This window comes from Ochotona curzoniae, unplaced genomic scaffold (assembly GCF_017591425.1).
Source record: "Ochotona curzoniae isolate NIBS_2020 unplaced genomic scaffold, NIBS_Ocur_1.0 contig_43, whole genome shotgun sequence".
NCBI classification, from domain to species: domain Eukaryota; kingdom Metazoa; phylum Chordata; class Mammalia; order Lagomorpha; family Ochotonidae; genus Ochotona; species Ochotona curzoniae.
The window spans coordinates 33964355-33987330 of NW_024466218.1; positions in this window are offsets into that span (position 1 = coordinate 33964355).

The following is a 22976-nucleotide window of genomic DNA, read 5'->3' on the forward strand; positions in this document are numbered from 1 at the left end:
ACGACTTTGTCCTAATTTAATTGTATAAACAATTTTCCTATTTGAGTTTTACTCACAAAAGGAACAATCACTTTTTTAAAAGATTAATTCTAGAAGTGAGAAATAAATTTGAGCAAATGGTATTTCGTCTTTTGCTTTTTGGATGCTCTAAACCTTAAGCTTTCCCAGTAGTAAATTCAGGATTTAAAAATGTTCTTTTGTGGGAGGGGAAATGTTAAATCAATTTATTTGCTTTTTATGTTTTATTTTATCTTGGCTACAATTTATTTCTAAAATGGTTTATTTCTAGAAGATGCATTCCTTACCATTATGACAGCCTTTGCATTATAGATGATGTGGAGTGAAGGAAAGCCAACACAAATAAAAGCATAAGGGCCTTTAAACGCCAAGGGAAATAAAATATCCGTGACCTCTGCATTTCTCTTCAGAAGGAATTTACCTTGGTTATGTTCTTGAATGACAAACAGTGATGCAGAGAGTAAAGACTTGTATTGCACTGCCTTATCTTCAAAACTTTGTGTTTCCTTCTTTTGTAAAAGCAAAGATTAAGTAAGGATTCAAATTACTCATTTGAACTGGAACACCCAAGAATCAACACCGCCACTGTTGGGTGTTTATGCAATTTTTAATTACATGTCTGTGTGCATTGTAATAAATTTAGAAACATGTCATAAAGCTGACTTTTTTACGTTCCTTATTTTAAAACGCTTAAGACCAAGAGTTTCAAAGGAAGTATGCCATGTTGGACCTTCAGTAGCACCATTCTGGTGGGGCAATTCAGTGACCTGTACCCTCAGGTTTCTTTCAAGTAAAACTTGATGAAGCAGCATTGCTCAGAAACTTTCTTAGCCGAATATGTGCACATTTTTGAAGAATAGCAACATTTTTAATTAATGTGAAATTATCTGTGATATGACAAGATATATACAACACACTTTTCTTTCCAGTGAAGAAGTTCTAAAATAGGATAAGAACACACAGTGGTTTCCATGCTCCCACTCCCTGATGGGATTGTATTCTTGCAAAACTCCTGCCCTATTTAGAATTTGGACTCTGATGGCAAATACAAATGATAGTTTATAATTTATATAATTGCCTCTCTGAGGAAAAGGAATAGACTGCTTTCTGCATTGGTGAAAATGGTAATTGCAAAAATATTTATATACAATAATCAGTGTTTTTATTCATTTATTCCTTTTTATTAATAAAATATGGAATTTATTCTGTAACCAAAAGTTTTAATCATATAAAGGTTGAAAGCCAACAACTGGAACACAATGCTTCCCTCCCCATTTGTCTTCTTAACTCCTCCTTTCCAAAAATTGTGTCTTCTCCAATCTCCTTGTCTCTTCCTCTTTTGGTGCATCTCTGTTTTCAATATAAATAGCATTTTTAAAAAGGAAACAGGCTAGCTGGATATATTTTAAAAATGAAGATCCATCTATGTGCTACCTACAAGAAACACATGCCAGGGGTCATCCTTGTGGTGTGACGGGTTAAGTCAGGATCCCATATGGATGCTGCTGATCTGCCTGAATATGCAGCAGAAAACAGCCCAAGTCCTTGGGCCCCTGTCCGCATTTGGGAGACCAGAATAAAGTTAGAGGCTTCCATCACTGGCCAGACCTATCCACAGACATTTGCAGCAGTGAACAGCAGAGGAAAGAGCCTCTCTACTTTCTTTCTCTCTCTCTCTTTCTCTCTCTCTCTCTCTTTCTCTCTCTTTCTCTCTCTCTTTCTCTCTCTTTCTCTCTCTCTCTCTTTCTCTCTTTCTCTCTGTTTTCTCTGTGTCTTCTTTCTCTTTTCTCTCTGTGGCTTCTAAATAAATAAATGTTCTAAAATATGTGGGTATGTTCACCATTATAATTGCAATAAAATCCTTATTCGTGGCAAGTTAAAGAACTATGTCCACAATTTTTTTTCAGCCCATCCATCCATCCTATTATTTCATATTCCACACTTGCCCAATACTTTATATTCTGAATGTTTTACATACTTTTCCTTTTTTAGAACTCGGCTTAAGCTATTCCTTCATTCTTAAATACCTTGAATACATTTTGCTTATTCTGCAATTATTCAATGCTGATAGCATCCAAATGAAATTCCATCTCCTAAAATATCCACATTCTATATGAGTACCATATTTTCCTGGACTCTTCTAAGACTTTTGGAACTTCTGCTGTTTTTATGTTTTAATTATAGGTTTATTATAGTTGCCTATTCTAGTCTTGAAATGTATTGATGCCTTGAACTTATTAGGTACTTAATTACTGCTAATCCATGAATAAATGAAGATATATCATGACTAAATATATGGTTATATTCACCATTTATGCTTGATTAATTGAAACATTCATGATTCAAAAAGAGAACAATTATAATATAGCATGAAATTGAGCCCCTGGGAAGAAACATCACAGAAATCCTCAAAAAGGTCACACTGACAGTGGTGATTTTTTACACTGTTCTGTGCAGAATCCACAAACACACTAAATATTATCTCCATTGTAACATTTGGTAACCATTGTCTTACAATTTTAATCAAGCACAGCATTACTGTAAGTTTAAATACGCAAGAAGTTTGAAATGTGCATTTAATTATTTTTGCTTCATCGCCCTTTCATTTTTTAACAGCTATGAACTGGGATAAGAAAAAATGAGAAAATGGTAAGATTCAATGTCAGAATGATTTATAGTAGGACACATTTTCAAGTGAGAAACATAAAAGAATAAAAAGTTTCAAAATGCTCATATTCAACAGAAATGAAAAGCAATAATACTTAAAATTGAAATACTTCATAGAAAAAAACTGGAAGGATTTTATGAATATTTTTACATTGTTTTTCAGTAAGATCTAGTTTACACAGAACAAATAAGACTTCCAATTCCGTGGCTCAATATAGTTACAAATAAACTAATTAAAAAATGTTACCATAATACAAGGAATTTTGAGTATCCTCAGGAAACCTAGGCATTGCCATCAGTCTGCCCATGAATGGTGCTGGTCAGGGGCAACCAAGCCTCTACCCAACCCCACCTTCTAGGCCTCTCCTCACTCCACAATGTGCAAAACCACCCTCACTTTTTCATTCCTGCAACCAGAGGCTGTCCTGTTGCCAAGTTCTGGGCAATAAAAAAAATGCAACTAAACATTTGTACTCTATCTCAACTGCACAATTCAGATTGTTTTGTGCTGAACGTATGTAGCTTAACCAACTTTTTTTTTTTACACTAGCAGCCTCATATTTAGCGTATGGTAATGGGTAATAGTACATGGGTAATCTTAAAACAATATACAATACCCTCTTCTGAATTGTCAATTTACTAGCCAGCTGAAAATTGGCTGAAATGATTGTGCATTCCCATTGGGAAGCTGTCTTTCTCCCAAGAATTCATTTTAAAAATGCCTTTGGATTTCAACTGATTTTTTACAAACCTCCCAAGACTGGGTTATACACTGTCTCATCAACAACCAAGAGACTCAGTAATTGCACTACTGTCTCAGAGACAGCACTGAATGCATGACAAGTCCCAACCCTCTTTCTCCTGGTCTTTGGAAATTCACTCATCCTTCGCGGTCTTCTCAATAGTCAACTCCATTCTGCCTGAATTAATGTCCAATACATTGTGTCCTGAGGTTACCCATGTGGATGCCCAGATACCACAATCTTTCTTTGTAAAGCCAATGAATATAATGAATATGGGTGCATTTTTGTGATTTTACCTCGGATGTTCATAAGAAACTTTCTCTGAAACTACAGGATATGCCTACTTGATGGATTTAGAGTTTTAAAAACACTAGCATGTTTTATGGTATATTTAAGATAATCATAAAAATCATTATATGAGGATTTAGGAAATATGTTCTCAGGGACACTGGGCATCAATGTCATTATACTGTCTGTTTTGTATAATGTGTTTTAGAGAACATGTGTCATTTCATGGGAGAAAGCAACTTCGTTGTAAGATATGCGATTTATCTGTCAGTTTAATGTGTATCTTCATTGCAAATTATCCAGTAATTTTAGTCAAATATTTGACTTCTGTGAAATTTTATAGCAAAGCATTTTATCTTTTTCAAAATAAGACTTATTTATACACTAAATAAAGCGTTACTTTTCTGCCCAGATTACCAGAGACCGTTCTTATAATTCTATCAGTCTTGTCACAGGCTTCAACATACACCCAGCCAGCTTCCAACATCAAGCCCTGTGAAACAGATGGACTCTGTTGCAGTTAGCAGATTTGCTGGCCATGTGAGAAATGAATCGAAGGAGGCCACTCATTTGAGATTTATATTTCTCTGCAATTCAGAGTTTCATGGTCCCTTCTATCACTATCTTAGCATCTTGTTCTTCACATTGATGAGGATAATCCCAGCCTTGGCTTGAACAAGTTTCAGTATCCCCCAGGGTTTCCCGGGTAGAAACACGACCTGCATCATAAGGTATTAAGCAAGGAGAAGCATAACCTGACCTATGTGCTCAGAGGTGGGGCTTCTGGAAGAGACCTGCATTGAATAAAGTCCTTAGGATGTGGTCACCATAACTGATCCTGGCTGCCTTACATAGGGAGGGAGACATATGACGAATTCAGGCTCCCTGTGGCATGTCAGACTATGCCTGCACGTCTCTGAGTCACGTGCCTACCAGAAGCCAATCACCCAGACCCTGCACCTCCAGAACAACAACCCAGAGTTAACCTTGCTACTTCATTAGTAGATTATCTCAGGCATTTCATTATAGTAACACAGAATGAGCTAATAGAATGTTTGAATACCCTAGATATTTAGCTTCCCAGAAAACCTTTGAAATATATTGGGTCTTTACAATGTTTTGCTTCCATTGTGTTTGATACATAAAGGTCTTGTCACTTTAAACTGGACTTTACAAACTTAGCACATACAGACAAGGCCCTATGAGGGAGCAAATCCACACATTGGCCAAAGGGATGATTTTGGAGGACAAAGGCAAGAATTGTACATAACCTTAAGGCAAAATCCTAAAAGTACATTATTGTTATCCTGAATAAAAATTTAAGTGGAAAAATGAGCTTCACTATAACAGCATCTTTGAACCAAATATAGGGTTGGCCAACATGTTCAATAACAGAAACATATTTAAACTAGTAGCTGCAAACAGACCAAATCCTGACAAGATTTGGGATCAGTGGAGATATCATTATAAGCCAAACCAAGACACACTATGAGAACTTAGAGGATTTATCATATTTATAATTTGTACATCTTATTGATATAAGAAATAGATTTCTCAGTAGGTAACTTTAAATTGATAATTTTTCTGTTAGCCTGAAATTTTCCCCAGTTAAAACCACAGAAGGCCAGAGAGCTCTGGGAAGATAAATTTCCATACATTTCAAAGAAAAACAAAATAATTACTCATGAATACACACACACACACACACACACACGCACAAATCAACTAGAATGGCTGTCATTGCTCTGATGGTGACAGGTTGCAGTGAAATTTACTAAAGATTAAAGAATAACTAGGGCCCAGAACCATGGCCTAATGGCTAAAGTCCTCATTTCAACCTGACAGGATCCCATAAGGCATGCTGGTTCTAATCCTGACATCTCCTTGCATATGGCCTGGGAGAGCCTTGAGAACCTGCAGCCACGTGGGAGACTTGGAAGAAGTTCCTGGCTTCTGGCTTCGGAGAGCAGAAGCACTAGCCATTGCAGTCACTTGGGGAGAGAATCATCATTTTCTCAAATTAAACATTTCATAATTGATGTAAAATAAAGCACAGAAAATAATGTGAAGGTGATACAGCAGTCCAAATGTCAAAATGTCTATGCTTCTGACAGAATACTCAAGCTAGTCTCACAGTGGTTGACAGAATTTCAGACTGAATAAATTCCAGATACATGGGCGGGCATCTAGCGCAGCAATTAAGACACTGCTTGAGCTGCCCACATTCCCTATTAGAATGCCTGAGTCTGAGGTGCGAATCCATCTAACTGATTTCCTGAAATGCACGCCCTGGGCGGCCACAGGTTATGATTCAAGCAGTTGGATTACTGCCACCCTGATGCAAGACTCAAACTGAGTTCTAACATTGTGGCTTCTGGTTGAACCAGCCCAGACTTGAAGGGATTTCTCTCTCTCTCTCTCTCTCTCTCTCTCTCTCTCTCTCTCTCTCTCTCTCTCTCTTTCTCTCTCTCTCTCATTCTTTCTCTCTCTCACAAACAGACACACACACACACACACACACACACACACACACACACACACAATCTCTGTTTCCAGTTTCCAATTTCTTTTTTAAAAAGGTGCAGAATTTAAAATAATTCGGGTTGGCTAAATTAAACGAATAAATACTAAAAACTTTCCCACTCTTCAGGTAAATTCTAAACTGCATGTCACATTAACACTTGAAAACATAATAATATTTTCTAGCTAAACAGTGTAACTCATAAGCCAGATCGTGTCTTACCCACTCCCAGGCTTAACTGTACAATTTGTCACCATATAGAAAGATAAACAGATTTTCAGACTATTCTTTTTAAGACAAAGTAGTAATCACTGATCAAAATTTCTTGATTTGAAATCTCCATTAAATATGGAAATTAACAAAAAATTGTTGAAGAAGATTTAATTCAATTGTGTATTTCATTCCAAAAACTTTGTTTCAAAAATGTTTTATGCAACCCATTAACTAAGTAATTGTCAATTCTCATTCTCAGGAAGTTTCCCACGCGGACAAAAAAAAAAAAAAACCCAAACCCTCACAAATGAATACTTCAAGCACAGTAAAATATTAAAAGGCTATGGAGGAAGCAGATGCCGTGGCCTGAATGCTTTACCACTGGAGTTAAAGTGATCACAAAACCCTGACTCAACCAGACAGGAGTGGGAAGGATGGGATGGATACAGTGGCCAAGACCACTCTGCTGACAAGAGCCTTCAGGCCTGGCAGCACCCCCTTCCCTTACCTGATAAGGAAACTCTGCAAAGAGCTTTCGTCTTTGTCTCATTGTGAGAAGAGCAAGCATCCACTTTCAAAATTTTTGTGATTTTCTTCTCTCTTGTACTTCAAAGGTATAAAATTGTTTCCAGTTTCTATTTTTCTTGTGAATGTCACGAGTGATTTATGTTTTGGGGGGATTTCAGAGATGTAGTGTGTGGAAACCAAAAAAAGAGAATCTACATGGAAATAATTTGCAGTCATGTATTTGCCACAGTAGGGTTTTCTGAGCTGATGTGTGTATGCTCCTAATATAGACTTGACTGTACTGCAGTTGAAGGGCAAGGGGGCATTGATCACTCCATCAGCACTAACAGCACAGAGACCAAGCACATGGTTCCCAGCAATTGTGCCTTCCGTTAGCTGAAACTTAGTTTACATTTTCCTGAATTCAAACAAAATTTCAACTAGAAGTATATTATGATCTATTTTTTCTAAAGAAAAGATACAGGGCTTTCAATCTGAACTTAATTACAATGAACCAGTGTGTATCAAAATATACTTCTTACATTTGTTGAAATACCAATATACAGCTAACTTACTTCTATCTCTAATACCTGATCAACCTTTCCCAACACAACTTATTAAAAAATCATAATAGAAAAATTTGAGAGCTACTTTTTTATAGTTAAAATCTTTAAATCATTTCTTAAAGAGTTCATCATATCGTTTTTTTTTTAACCTTCTTGTCACTGGGCTAAAAGTATATTTTTCCATCTATTTCATGGCCATGCCTGTCCTGTGGCTCCTCACCTTGGCAATTAAACTCTCTGATGTGGAACACGGTCAGATTCATTTTAGAAAATTGAAGCACAGCTCCATCTCTTGAATTTTTCTTATTTATCATGACAGTCATATCTGCAGTGTCTTCCAGCAGGCTAGTTAACATTCACCTCCGAGCAAGCTCAAGTTTCTGTGGTTGGCCTTTATCAAAATATTCTTTAAGATGTTTTCGCATTCTGTTCTTTACTATTTCATTATCAACTGACAGAGCTCATCCCTTTATATCACATCAAATGTTGTTGTGCTCTATAATTCTCTGACACTGTAATTCCAACCTATCTAAGTTTCCAAAGCAGTTTTGTTTGGCCCAAAGTTCCCAATTTTATGCGTTTCTCATCTCCAGCCTTTCTGTGCGTCATGGCTGCATGACTAGATTTCCAATGATGACCTATCATGGCAAAAGTTGAGAAAATACTACCATCCTAAAATAGAAGCTATTGTCCAGAAAATGTTTGCAGTACAAGAAAGATGTGTTCGCCATGGTAAAATATTGACTCATTCATCTATTAAGGTTTTGCTTGCTCACCTTCAGACATTTGGAAATCACCACAGTCGGTCACCTTTGATTGTCTCAACATTCATTTTTAACTGTGAGGATTGGCCAGTGTCTATGTCAAATGTTAATGAGGCAACGTACACATTATTTTGGTCATTTGTAACACCAAGATCAACTTTCCTTGTGTGGCTGAGCAACATAAAAATCCTTAATTGAAATATTGAGAGAATTTGCTATATTTAAACTAAAAGCAAGCAGATATTGACAGAAACCTCCCTCCATATAAGCATTAGCAAGTCTAACTCTGCTCTAATTCCATTTAAAAAGTTGAAAATGATGAACAAGGGAATGGCCAACTTATTAATATTTGGACAGTGATACTGTTATTGTCTGAATAAGGTTTGGCTCCCAAACTCATGCAGGACTTGACACCCGAAAGTCATAAGTTAATGGTGTTTAAAAGGTGGAAACTGAACCTAATTATGGTGCTTAAAATGTAGTCCAATTGGTAGGACTTCAGGTCATGGGGGAAGTGGGTGCTGGCCTCAGCGGGTAGTTTCATTAAAGAGTTGTTCACCAAAACCAGGTTGACCCAGCCTCTCTGCTCCCTGTCTTATCAAGAGTGACTTCTTCCCTGAATTAATCATTGGCCCTCTCTTCAGAGTCGAAACCAAGACGATACTTGGTCCTGAACTCTAATCTCCAAAACTATCAACTAAGGCTGTCTCTTTTTTACAGAGTTAGTTTTTCCCAAGTATTTTATTGTAATGACAAAAGCTGACTAATACAAATATTATTACTCAGAAAAACAGGGTTTAAGTCAACAGCAGCTCTGTGTAACTGCATTGCCAGTTACTAAATCAATCTTACATGTACATGGTAATTGAAAACAAAGCCATCCTGTGAGAGAAGGAAGTGGTAGATAAGCGAAATGAGAAGACCAAAACGATCTCTGCAATGTTACCTTAAATGTGAACTCACAATCAGAAAGGACACGTGAGAGATAAGCCGTGAGAAGTAGAGGGGGGATGCACTGTAAAGGGTCACTTCAAAAAGTTGGTGCAAGACAAGTCGAAGCAAAAATATTCCAAATCCATGCATTGCTTTCTGACAATATATGTTTTCCATGAATTTTTTTAAAGCCAGATAGTATTTACAGTCACAACCATTTGAATATTTGACTTCATTATACATAAATCTTCACACTTAATTGAGTACTACTTACAATCGAGCAGAGTCCTGCTAAGGGATGCTCATGACGGTTTGAAGCTATGACCATCTCTGCCTCCATCTGGTGCTCACACACCACCCCGCTGACTGGTTTTGAAACCCTGGTGATTCTGGCTTGGAAGGAGGCAGCCATGCACTTATGTCTTTGTTGATGCTAAAACCAGTGTATTAAAAGAAATACTATTCTGTTTTGTGAAAATTGCAAAGGTAAATAATCAGGAAAATCAGCCTTATCATCAAAACTCAATAAGAAATGTAACGACAGATAAACTGGAGCACCATGAGTCTCACCTTGCCTGTGTGTCCATAACTGTTGACCATCTGATGGCCGTGACTCACACCAGCCTACTGGATGCGCTGGAACATTCGTTCATAACCAACCTAAAAATAGCCCTGCTTCTTTCTCAGTCTCAGGTCTGGAAAAGACTATTTTGCATTTCTAATCAGTTTTCTCAAGTTACCCCAAATAATCTGTATTTTTTCACATAGTAAAGTTGGAGTACCTTCTAATTCAACAAATAAATTTATAACTAACCCCCAACAAAATATTTCATTAAAGTGAATAGGCAATAGAAAATGATGAGGAAAATATTAAGTAACATGAGTATTTTGCTTATGATAGAATATCGTGTGTCCCAACACTTTTCCTAGGCAGTGAATCATTGCTGCCAAACAGCAGTATAGAAATTGAAAATTTGAAAAATGACAAAACATTGTAGAAGAGAATCATGAGGTTAAGTGAACTGGCAAAACTATAATGAAATCACCTCAATCTAAATGACAGACACAATTTTGCAAAAATGTGAACATTAATTCTGAGCAAGTACTATTCATCAAACATGGTTTTATGACTTGCACTGTAAAACTTCTTGCTTCATGAACTAAATTTATCTATTTGCATTATTCTATCAAAAGACATTCAGCAACTTGCTCATATCTTTTTCCTCTCAAATCTCAAAACATGCATTCTTCTTTGTGATGTGATAGATGGCAGCAACCAACAAAAAAGTTTTTAATGGTTCTTGAAACAATCTCAACATGCTTTAAGACATACTGATGAACTATTGCAGTGACACTGATGCAGAAATAGTACTAGGAAGAATTCCATTAGGAACTTGACTTGAGAAGACGGGATACATTGGAACTTTGTTTATTTTCTGGGATCAAGGACATTTCCAAATGAAATGGTGCTGGAGTGACAGGAGTGGCAAGGCCAGCCTCACGAGGGCTAGGAATTTCGAGAAGGAGAAGCCTACTTTCAGAACATGTCTTTATGGTGTGCTCAGTGATGACTAAAATTCTTTCCAATATGACCAGATCTCTTCATCCCAGTTGATTTAAAATCTTAAACTAAAGATTTAAAATCTTAAACAAAGAGGTGATATCTGTTGCACTTCTTCCTTGCTTCTGACTGCATCGCTGGAGAAACTCAATGGAATCATGGGGATTCTAATTACTTCGCTGAGAAATGGAATTTTCATTAGAACAGGAAGTAACTTGAAAAGGAACATGGAGCCCTCTTAGGTGGTCCCTGTTTTGAATATTTTGGCACACTAGCACTTGAGCTTTCCACCATAAACAGGAGAATTCCACCATAAACAGGTTGGAAGTTCGGCCAAAACATGATCTCAAAATGGACCATCAAATCACATAACTCTCAGCGTCGACTATGGATACGGAAAATACAAGCACGTATTTTCTTAATTGTAAACACTAGACAAACATTATGCTTATACCATCACTACCATTATTGTTGCTTACACCATTCAGCATTTATCCATCCTTTAAAGGTACTCTGAATGGTGTTGGCATACTAAGAACAAGAAAGGACATTCTCAGAGTCACTTTAGAAATAAGAATGAACTAAGATGGCATTTATGGTAAAAATACATCCGTTCTCTATCATATCTTCTATACCTAAGCCCTTTATTCTATTTCATTAAACTCAGTCTGCTATGAGCCTATATATTGAACAATAAATGAAATAGTCAATATTTGCAACAGAGAGATGTAATTAGGTGAATTAAGTAAATTCAGATGAATCTCCACTATCAAATATTCACCTCATGGGACAGGCAAGGGATGACTAACAGTCTGCCCACTGCCATATAAAGCTCAATAATTACAAAACTTTATTGACACACAGTGATTTCAGTTTTATGCTCAATTGCAGCATCACATTCACATCAATATCTACACATTCACATTCGTATCTAGCCAGAGCTCAGTTTTTCTGCTTACAGTTAAAGCAACTGAAAATCAGGGCAACTAAGAGTTTTCACCAGGGCTTAAGCGACTTTTGCTTTAACAGCCAGGTTGTTGTTCTTTGTGCTGTGAGAATATTATTCATTCATTCAGTAATTATTTGTTAACTATTGACATACATCATGACAACTTAAAATCAGAAACAAGCTGTATTTCCTGCACCTAAATCCATGACTCCTGTGAAGCCTTGCATAAACAAACACACTGCGGTGCAGACGGGACTCTACGGGCCGAGTGCACAGACCAAGACACTTTTGTGGAATGGCATTTGTTTTCTGTGGCTGCCAAGACAAGTGACCAGAAAGTTCTCCACTTAAGGTTAGGATTTATTACCTTTCAGTTCAATAGCTCACAAGTCCAAAACTGATTTCACTGTGCTACAGCCAAGGTGTCCACAGGATCCATTCCTCTCTGGAAGCACCAAAGGCGACGCCATTATCTCTGAAAGCTTGCACATTCCTAGATTCATGACCCTCTTCCTTCATTTCCTACCCAATGATAATGCTTCTCTTGCATCCAGTTTCCTTAATCAACTCTCTCTGACTCTCCCCTGTGGCTTTCATCTTCCACCATGCAGGTCCAGTAATGCTGGAGCCAGTAAGAAATGATTGGAGTTAGCAAGTTAATCCATCTGCAACTTAATTTCTGTTTGCTGTGTAACCTAGCATGCCCCTGGCTTCTGAGGATGAGGACATTAACACCACCGTGAAGACAGTCTTCTGATTTTGGCAGGTGCAACAGAAGAAGTGGAGAAGATGGAAGTGCTTCTGAATTATGCTGTGGTGAGTAGACCTGAAATATGATCAGCAACTAAGCTTTACAGAGTTGTCCAGAGAGAGCGAGAGATGAACGAGTGGGATTGAAGTGCAGATTTCACGAAACAGGACAAGGTCATAACCGACAAGGCCTCTGTCAAAGGAGACCCACACACTCTAACTCTCAGGGCTGAGCAGATGATGTTTATGACGTGCCTGTGAGAAAGCTAAAAATCTGTTGGAAGATAAATTCCTCTGCTTTTCAAACGTGGATTTACTTTGAGCAAGAAGCACTTGACACAGAAATTTGACTGTTGGAGGGATGAATTTTAGCAACCTGTCAGAAAACAAAACTTAACTCTTCTTTGAACACATGAAAGTTTGAATAAGGATGTTTTAAAGGTTCGTTTTCATTGGAAACAAAGATTTACAGAGAGAGAGAGATTTTCCCTCTGCTGATGTCCTCCTCAAATGGCCCTAATGGCTGGAGCTGAACCAATTGGAAGTCAGGCGCTTCTTCTAGTTCTCCTATGTGGGTGCAGGGTTATAAGGATTGGGGCTGTCATCTACTGCTTTCCCAAGCCACAAACAGGGAGGTGGATCGAAAGTGCAGCAGCCAGGACACGCCCAGAGCCCGTATGGGATGCTGTACTTGGAGGCGAAGGATTAGCAAATCAAATCATGTGCCAGCTCCTGGACTGGGATATTAATCAGTGAAAAATGAAAATTTAAACTTTTATGGGCTGAAGAAGCCAGGAAACACTGAAAATTTGAGTTCCTAATAAGTTAGACCATTCTTCTTTACATGTCTTATGCTTTTCCCAGGTCTGTGTTTGAAATTTAAATGCATGTACGTACTGTGGTTTTGAAGGAAAGTTTTTAAATTAAAAGAAGTTTTATTTTGAATAGTCTGTATTTTATATTTGTTTATTTGAAGTATAGAATAACAGAGAGATAGGGAGACAGAAAGGAGAGAGTGAAAAAAAAAAATCTTCCGTTTACTGATTCACTCACTAACTGGTTTCTCCATAATAGCCAAGGCAGGGCTAGGCCAAATCCAGGAGTCTCAAACTCAATCCAGGTCCTGCACTGGGTGGCAGGGATCCAAGCACTCCAGCCACCTTCGTCTGCTCGCTCAGGCACGTCGGCAAGAAGCTGCTTCAGAGATGCAGCAGCCAGAACGGAGACTGGCAATTACTTAGTATGTCAGTATCCCAGGAGGGCGGCTTGGCGTGCTTCACCGCAATGTTCATCCCTAATCTGAGCTTCAAGTTACACACAGAGGCAATGTATCTTGCAACTATAGTACATGTGCTGCAATTCAACAATATTGGCACGTTTATTCATCAAAGTCCATGCTTTGTTCAGATTTTGTTAGTTTCTATCTAACATTCTTATTCTGTTGTGGTGTCTCTGTCAGGATAACATGTGGATAGTCATCATGTCTCCTTGGGCTCCTCTTGGTATGTCAGCTTTCTTTTCTGCTCTTTTCTTTCAATTTTTTTCTTTTGATGATTTGGATCGTTATAAAGAATGCTGGTCAGGTGTCGTTAGGATGCCGTTGCATTGGAATTTGTGTGATTTTGTTCAGAGTTAGACTTGATTTGTCTGTGTGGGGAAGAAGAGCAGAGACAAAGGCTGTTTTCACAGCATCAGGTCAATGGCACGTCTTCCCGAGGCATTTACTTCTGGCGATGTTGACCTTAATTATCTGACTGAGGGAACACCTGTCTGAGCCTTCCCTCTGCACGCCCCTTCTGTGCTCTTGGAAGAAGACCCACTATTTCCTGCCTACATTTTAGAAGGTGGAGAGTAGGCTTTTCCTTTTTATCTGCACATAATTGTTTGAAATTCTGAGCACTAGATATGTAACCCCCTTCCTTATTCATTGCTTCAATCACTGATTTATAGTATTGTAGCATTATATTACTATGGACCAGTAAATTGGAATGCAATTATTTGATTCTGATCCAATGAAATATCATTTGTCTCGTTCCAACTGTTAAAATGAATTTGCGTTAAAAGAAAGATATGCTACTTATTCATTATTTAAATTAAATGATTGGTAGTTATTAGTGCACAGGCTATAGCTATTAAAGTCAGGTGTTACATAAACTTGCTTTAATCATATAAACCATATTAAATGTTATGGATGTGAAGGTCCTTTAATCATAAGTATAGCATTTAAAATTATAAATTTACCATTTTGGAGCCATTCAAAAATGCACTTCTCGAACAATGTAGAAAATATAATAGTTTATTCAAGCCTACATATCCAAATAATAAAATTCTTATTTCTTTCCCTGACAGCTGCATTGGCTCAGTGGGTTTAACTAGGGAAGCATTCTTTACATGTGAACTAAAATATGAGATGCCAAAAGCAAATAATAACAGAATAATTGCTTTTAGCATTCAGAATTGTCTGCAGGCATACTTTCCATACTTCATATGATGCAAAATAAAATTATTCTTACCAGGCTGATGTGTAAAGTCCAAATCCTAGTTCAAGAGTACTTTGAAGATATTAAACACATGAATTGTGGGGAACAGAAATGCATTCTTTTCTCTGCCTGATTTCATTGGTCCAATGTGTGATTTAATATTCTGTGCAGCTGTGTAAAGAGGAATTGAATTCTCAATGCTTAATTACTTTAGCTAGTTTCCATCTGTCAGCTGATTTCAGGCATTTTCTTCAACTTCAGGGGAGAGAGAAATTGTGCAAGCAGGCCACTGCATGATGGATATTTCCAGCTCACAGCTCAACAGCCTTCATGCTCAGCTTCACGTTCATGGGAAAAGCACACGGGCCTGACACGACCTCCTAATTCATGACGCCGACCTGAGTTCTGCTTTCTACCTGTGCTTTCACAAAGACAAATCTAACACTAAAAAGGATCATGTTAAATTACATTTAATGAGTCTTTCTTCAAGTACAAAGCGTACAGATCAAGGGCTGTTGAAACCCACCTGGTAAAATCTTGAAAGTTTTGTAATGGCACATCTGTATTGCTTCTGCCCCTCTGCAAAAGGTTAACATAAGCAATGACTACAAGTTGAATGGAAGAGCCACCAACAAGGCAATGCTATGCATCCTTCATGCAAACATCTTCAAATTCTTACAGCCTGAGTGAACGCCACAACCAGTGGCAGAGTAGGTTATTTAAAGGGAATTATTTAGGGCCTGACAGGATGGTTCAATGGCTAAATCTTCAACTTACATGTACCAGTGTCCCAGTTGCTCCATTTCCCACGCAGCTCCCTCCCCGTGGCCTTGGAAAACAGTAGAGAATGGCCAAATTCTCTGGAACCCTGCACCTGCATGAGAGACCCGGGAAATGCTCATAGCTCCTGACTTTGGATGGCTCAGCTCCAGCTGTTGCAGCGACTTGGGATGTGAACCAGCAGACAGAGTATCTTTCTCTGTATGCCTTCTTCTCCCTGTAAATCTGCCTTTCCAATAAAAAAGTGATTATTTATACCCTTGAAGTTTAAAATGGTTCACCATAATAAATGTTTCTATTTGGAAAATTAACGGGTTTTAAAAAAAAGATTTTTGGTTTATTCCCTTACTTTCACACAGGAAACCTTATGACCCCACCGACTTCTGTCAAAAGACTCAAACAATATTATAGTATTATACTATTATACATATATTATTGTATTACACTATTAATGAATTCAGTGAAGTCCAGTATTAATTAAATTTAGGCATTTTCCATTTCTTTTACAAATAAGCTTTTTTAAAAAAATATTTTTTTTGGAAAGTCAGATTTACAGAAAGAAAGACAAAGAGAAAGATCTATACACTGGCCCATTGCCCAAGTGGCTGCAATGGCCAGAGCTGAGCCGATCCAAAGCCGAGACTCAGGAGCTTCCTTCAGGCCTCCTACAAGGGTGCAGGGCCCCAAGGTTTTGGGCTGTCCTCGACTGCTTTTCCAGGTCACAAGCAGGGAGCTAGATGGGAAGTGGAGCAGCCAGGGCATGAACTGGCATCCAAATGGGATCCTGGCACGTGCAAGGTGAGGACTTTAGCCACTAGGCTACCGCGCAGAGCTCAGAGCTCAGAAACAGGCTTTTCGAACTGAAGAATTGACAGACTATTTTTGTAAGACTGTAAAGGTTGAAAACTGGAAGAATGCAGAGAGTTATATTCTTGATACAGAGATAATCTTAATTTCTCCAAGCCTATCAGCCTCTACAAATGCTAGCGCAAGGTTTCATTGATCGAAAGTTCCAGTTGTCACACTTCTGTAGCCCCCTTCAGCTAGTTTCCATCCATCCTTCCCTTTTTATACATGAGCTCACTCGCTGCCTGTTCATGGGACTCCTGTGCATGGTCTCAAACTGATTCATTGCTAGCAGATGCTGTCACTGAACAAGAAAGTCTCATTCTTATTTTCAGCCATTTGTACTGCTGGCCGCAGAGCCTTGCTACTCCGCATTGCAGACTCTCAGAGACAATGCCACTGACCTGCTGGCACAGCAGGGACCAGTACCAAACGCTGCCTCTACTTATCATAGCCTGCCTGCTCAGACTGCACATGGACAAAGAAGGACGCTAGATTCCACTATTAACTCAAGACCTCTCAATCCCATGGTACTGTTTCACATCTTTAGGGAAGTCCAAAGCAGGCAGGAAAACTACATAAGAATAAACAAGGTTTTCCAAAAGCAAACTTCATGAAAGAAATGAGATCGATGAGGCTGTGTTTTTGAGAGGAAGAATGAGATTAGACATGTATTCGCATAAACTAAGGTGTTTACCAACCTGATTCTATATCTAAATGTAGTGACAATGGCATATGAATTAGTGAGAAATGCATACTTTTTAAAGAAATTTACTAATACAGTAGATTTCCAGGGTCAAAACAAATGTATAATAGTAATTGCAAGACAATTCTCATGTTCATGTGCTATTACTACAAAAAGAAGACTCAGTGTAGTTCATGGGTGCATTTTGAAGAACAGAGGGATATTTTGCTTCCTCCCTCCCTCCAATCTGTTTCTGTTTTTAAATCATAGCAAAAGGCCTAATGGTCTGTTCAGTAAAGAAGTCAACACAGAACTTGTCCACAGTTCAGCAGGAATATAGCCAAGTGCTGTAAACAGTAAGCCCGCCAAAAATGTCCACTTCCCTCAAATAGAGTAAATTCTAAAATAATTAAAGATCATTAAAATTGTAGTGGTGTATCTGCACATATTAACTAAGACAAGTAAGAGAATATGTGATTTTTTTAGTCTGATTTTATAACAATCTCCAACTTGCGTCTGTTATCAAGATTAGATTATTTTGTGGCTAAATAATATTCCTTAAGTTATATATATATATAAAATTATAATGCAATATACATGTAAACATGTAGTATAAAATATGTGACTATGTAATGTATGATATTATATATATATGTTATAATAATTATACTACTCATCCATGAATGGACAGCTGTTGACTAAGTTATTATACAGCTTTCTATACAATGGTATTTCAAAGACTTGAAAGAAAAATTGAACTGAGATAGAACTTTGGTGCAAAAAATTGAAATTTGCCTAGTTTTTCATAGCACACATTTTCTATGGAAATTGTGAGTACCCTCACGTGGCACCCTCCTTACACATGTTCCGGAGTGCTTTGATGAAACTCTCAGGCTACTTTCTTGCCTTTGTAAATAATTATTTATCCACAATAACACATAAATTTCTTAGCATGACATAAGGTCCTTCTAGATACGGTATTCCCTTAATATTCCTCTGGACATACTGCAGAATTTCCCGTTTCCAGAAAGTGAAAAGCTTGTCTACCTACTGTCCTGTCTGCTGTCTCAGTTTCTTCTTGCAGCTGTCTGAACTCCATCTTCCATTATAAATTTATTGCAACAACCATCTTTTTGGTACAGTATTCCTGACTTTATCCTAACACTTTGTAGACTCCTCTATTTATTTTCCTGATGCTACCACTACTGCAGTATTTGTCAAATTATCATGGAATACGTATTTATCTGGTTTATTTTGCATTTGAGCATCGTAAATTCTCTGGTAGTTGGCATGTGAAAATACTCATAACTGTGTTGAAAAATGATATCTATATTGTTGCCTTCCCAATTTCAAATCTTACCAATGCAATGAATATCAATCAATTCAGTGGAAATATTTCAGAGAAGAATTCAGATACACTTTTCTGCAGGAAAAAGCTTTCACCTGGGTTCTATTCACTTGTTTTCTTTGTTTTTTTTAAATAATTTGATATACCACAATTATCAGCATTGTTCTTTCCATTATTATTGTAAGAGTTAATTGTGCTTCTTTGTTCTTTGACCTCATAAGGAATACAAATTTTACCAGTATATTTTGAATATAAACCCACTTCTTTAATTCAAATTTTCCTATATTTTTCTTTTCTAGTCTAACACTGCATCTTCTTAATAAACATGAGCAAATTAGCCTTCATCACAGCCGGCTGTTGAGGTTCTCTTTCTCCTCTCTTTTTCTCTGTCTCTCTAGCTATCTTTCCTCTTTCTACTTGTCCTTTTCTCTGTAACTCTTTCAAATGAATTTAAACAAGGAGATGGAGCTAAGGATGGAGTCCGAGGTGGAAACCCAACGCAACAGCCTTGGACTGACACTTGCTGGAGGGAGTGGCCCAAGTGACTGAAATGAAGAACAGGATACCAAACTCAGTTAGTAAAATTGACCTCTAGACCTGTGGGTGACACAGCTTAAAATAGCTGTCCTAAGGAGAAGAATCTGATAACCAGAAATGCGATGACCAAGATCAAAAGAAGAGACACAGGCACAATGAATGTTACTGAAGACTCTCCTGCAAAGGAGCAAAACCCTCTGCCAATCTCAGAGTTGCCTGAGGAAGATAGAGAAAATAAGAGATAAAGAGTTAAAAAAAAATTTCTTAAAGCTTGTTGCCACCAAGAAGAAGCACATACAGGAGTTCAATGAATTTAAAGAATATGTCACACAGGACATAGCAATACTGAGACAAAAATCAGGTTGAAATATTAGAAATAAAGGACGAAATGGAGCCAATTAAAAATTTAGTGGAAAGCCTCAACAATAGAATGAATGAGGTAGAACAAAGAATGTCAGATGGGGGCCTGATGCAGTAGCTTAGCGGCCAGAGTGCTTACCTTGCAGGCACCAGGATCCCATGGTTCTAATCCTGGCAGCCCCACTTCCCATTAAGCTCCCCCACTTCTCACCTTATAAAAAATCCGTTCTAAATGGATCGATGACCTAAATCTGCACCCAGAAACCATCAAATTATTAGAAGAAGACATAGGAAGCACTCTCCAAGATACAGGAATTTGAAAAGACTTCTTTCAAAATACACAAAAGCACAGTCAGTCAAAGCCAAAGTAAGCAAATGGGAATACTTCAAACTGAAACGCCTTTGTACCACTAGGAAAACAACCCACAAAGTGAGGAAGCAACCAACAGAAAGGAAGGAAACTTTTGCACACTACACAACTGATAGGGGACAAATATCCAGGATTTACAAAGAGCTGCAGAAACTCAGCAAAATGAACAACCCAGTGAAAAATAGGTGAAGGAAATGAACGGGCATTTTTCAAAAGCACATATGAAAAGATGCTCAGGCTACCTAGCCATCAGAAAAATACAGTGAGGTTGGCCTATATTCAGAATTCTACTAATAACAGCTGCTGGCATTAAAGTGGTGAGAAAGGTACCCCAATTCTCTGTTGGTGGGAGTGTGGGCTAATATAACCACTGTGGAAGTCTGTAAGGAGTGTGCTAAGAGAACTGAAAACTGACCTGCTGTATGACCCAGCTATCCCACTTCTGGGAATATATCCAAAGGAATTGAAATCTGTGCATGAGAAAGAGATCTGTAATCCTGTATTCACAGCAGCATAATCTACAACAGCAAAAACATTGCAACAACCCAGATGCCTATCAAAAAAGGAGTGGATAAATAAACTGTGGTACATCTACCCCATGGAATACTATCCAGCCATTAAAAAGAATGAAATTCTACCATTTACAACTAGATGATCCCAACTAGAGTCCATTATGCTCGGTGAGGTAATTCCAAGTCAACAAATACCAAATGTTCTCTATAGTATAGGGCAACCTCCATGCAAAATATAAGATCAATAGCCCTTTCAATACTGTTTTTGCTGCAACTCATGGGTTTTGACATTTTTGTTTTTATTTCTTTGAAAAGTTTCTCTTATTAAGTTCTTCACTGACTACTAGGTCTTATAATAGCATCATTTTCTTCAAGAATCTTTTTTTTTCATTTGTTCATTGGCACATTGGTCATTCAGGAGTTTGTTATTTAACTTCATGGTTTTGTAAACTTTTTAAACTTCTTTCCTGTTGTTGGTTTCGTTTTACAGCTTTTCATTTAAGCGGATGTATAGTAACTGTGTAACAGAGACTAGCATATCCAGATGTGAAGATGTAACACAGTATGCACACACACAAAGATGAACTCCCAATGAAAGTGTTAACTAAACTACGTCTTGACACTAGCATGTGGACTCTCTGCCATTGTCCATGCCCGCAAAGTCAGGATACACTTAAATAGTGGAATGATGAACTTATAATTGCTATGAAGGACTATACTATTTTAATAATATAGGGGAAGTCTGTGGAAGGGGGGAGGGAACTTGAGGAAGTAGTAAAGGATATCCCAGAGCCTGTGGATTTCTATCATATACTATAAAACTAAAAGAAAAGTTAAAGAAAGAAAAATCTGAGATGACACCAAAAACACAAGATAAATAATTTTAATAAAAGTATCTTAAAAACCATTAACTTGTCGACCATTAACTAGATAATTTTTCTTAAATATGTCTTGCTAATTCGAACATCACAATCACATTTTAAACACTGTCTCTGGAGGACATGTGATCGTTTTTTGTTTATAGATAGAAGAGACAGATGTTGAGTTCTGCAAAAAGGAAATGGATTCACACATCCGTGCATAGCACAAAGTGTAACAAAAATGCTCAACAGATACTTTTGCTAAATAGCATGCAGAGATAAATCATATAGGTGAAATGAAATTCACATTATCACTTAAGCATGTGAGATTGCCAGTCACCTAAAATTTTTAAAGGAATCCCTCACAACAAAATCATTTTTTGTTCAGGAACTAATGAAGTGGAGGGAAGAGTGCTGAAGATCTTACAGAACATCCTGATTACAAAAGAGGCAAGAACGGTAAGGGAAATGTAAATCACTTGGTCTCATGAAGTCCTCATTATTTTGAAGAAATGTGAAATGAAATATTTACCTTACTTCAGGTGCTTTTATGTACGTGAGGTTTCATACTCATCAGAGATTACTACGGAGTAATGAAATTCAGTTCTGACTCACCTGAAAAAATAATCTCAAGTTAATAAACTGTTCTTGCAGTCAGTTACAACAACAAAAGAACAGTGTGAGGCTCTTCAGCCTTTTGCCCAGATCAAGAGGGTGTAGAGACGTGCTTTGCACGTTGGTCCTCCCCACAGAGCAAGGAGGCCCCGGAGAGCTGTGGGCTTGGCATTTCCAAGAGTATCGTCTACCATGGTGAATGCTGCTCTTGTTGAGCTCACTTTTCCTGACTCTCATCTTCAGTGAGGTACAAGAACTTAGCACCCTACTGTTGCACGTCTAGGCACTTCTGGCAGAAGGCAGCTCGTCACTGCAGGGGTCTGGTACCAACACAGCAGAAATAGGTTACATCAACAGGCAAGAGAAGGCATAGCTATTGTAGAGCTGACAGGAACACATTCTCAACCTAGCAAGAGATGAAGACCCATATTCCTGTTTTAATTTTTAAAACGAGAGATTTATACCTTATATTTCAGTAGCAATAGCCATTTGCTATCTCTTGTATTTTGTTAATATGCACTATCTCAATTTCAAAACATGGAAAATACTTATAAATGAGCATGCAGAATTTTTCATTAATATTCCGACTCTGTAGTGAATTATAGTAAGGAGGTCGTCACCATGTAAGACCCCTGACGCTGCATTTCATGAACCACAGTCAAAGTAAACCCTTTCCTTATAGGATAACCTTCCTCAGGGAAGCAGATGAATATAGACCTTACTCACCAACAGTCCTTCCCGTAATTATTTATAAATATTAGAATTAAATTGAAATAATCAGTAGTAATAAAAATATAGCTTTTGTGTCTATTTGTATGCAAGACATTGTCATATGACATTACCTTAGCCATAATCTCAACATGTTTATTATTTCCATGTATTTGTATTTTAATGAAGTTAAAATTTCGTTAATATCTGCAAAACATGGAGAAATTTCCTACTGTCCATGCCAGATGGTATAAAAATCAAGTAACATACAATGAGGGCGTTGAAGAAGTTTACAGATCTTGTCTTTATATACATTGAAAGATGACAAAACTACAGTGAAATGTGATGACTAAAATGAGATAGTGTGCTGATGTTTGAAATGAATGCTGATGTTT